Genomic DNA, 481 nt, shown 5'->3' with positions numbered 1-481 from the left:
CAAACGGTGGCTGACTACATGGGAGTCCAGCGACGTAGCCATTATGCTAACTGCTGGTCCCATAAGTCAACTTTTAAAAAGGGTAAAAGACGTACAAGAGTAATTAAGTGTAAATAAGAAATTATAAAAATAAATTTTAAAAGGTAAAATAAGCAGCTGATATTAATGTTAATATTTTCTTTTTAAAAAATTGTGCCAGAAGGGGTTAACTATTTGGAGAGAGACAGAGACAGACACACACACACACACAGAGAGAGAGAGAGAGAGAGAGAGAGAGAGAATGTGAAAAAGTATCTCCCATGGGGAATGGACACACCATAATCTCTTCTCCATTTCTCCTTCCTTTCCAGATTTTGGGCCTGCATGCACATCACCTGGTATGTTTCTCAAACTACCAGGTCGTGACTTGAAGGAACAGTCAGTCACGTGGGGATCCAGCAGGACCCAGCCATCTTAAATCACCAAGCCACTGGCTGGGGCA

At 41.6% G+C, this 481-nt stretch overlaps 1 protein-coding gene across 1 annotated transcript in view; it reads left to right on the top strand.

The window, feature by feature from the left end:
- NYX (nyctalopin) overlaps nucleotides 1–481 on the top strand; it is a 33,055-nt gene that overhangs the window by 29,764 nt on the left and 2,810 nt on the right. The window lies entirely within an intron of this gene.

This window comes from Tupaia chinensis, unplaced genomic scaffold, assembly GCF_000334495.1.
Source record: "Tupaia chinensis unplaced genomic scaffold, TupChi_1.0 Scaffold000248_1, whole genome shotgun sequence".
NCBI lineage: Eukaryota > Metazoa > Chordata > Mammalia > Scandentia > Tupaiidae > Tupaia > Tupaia belangeri.
This window is presented reverse-complemented; position numbering and strand designations above follow the sequence as displayed.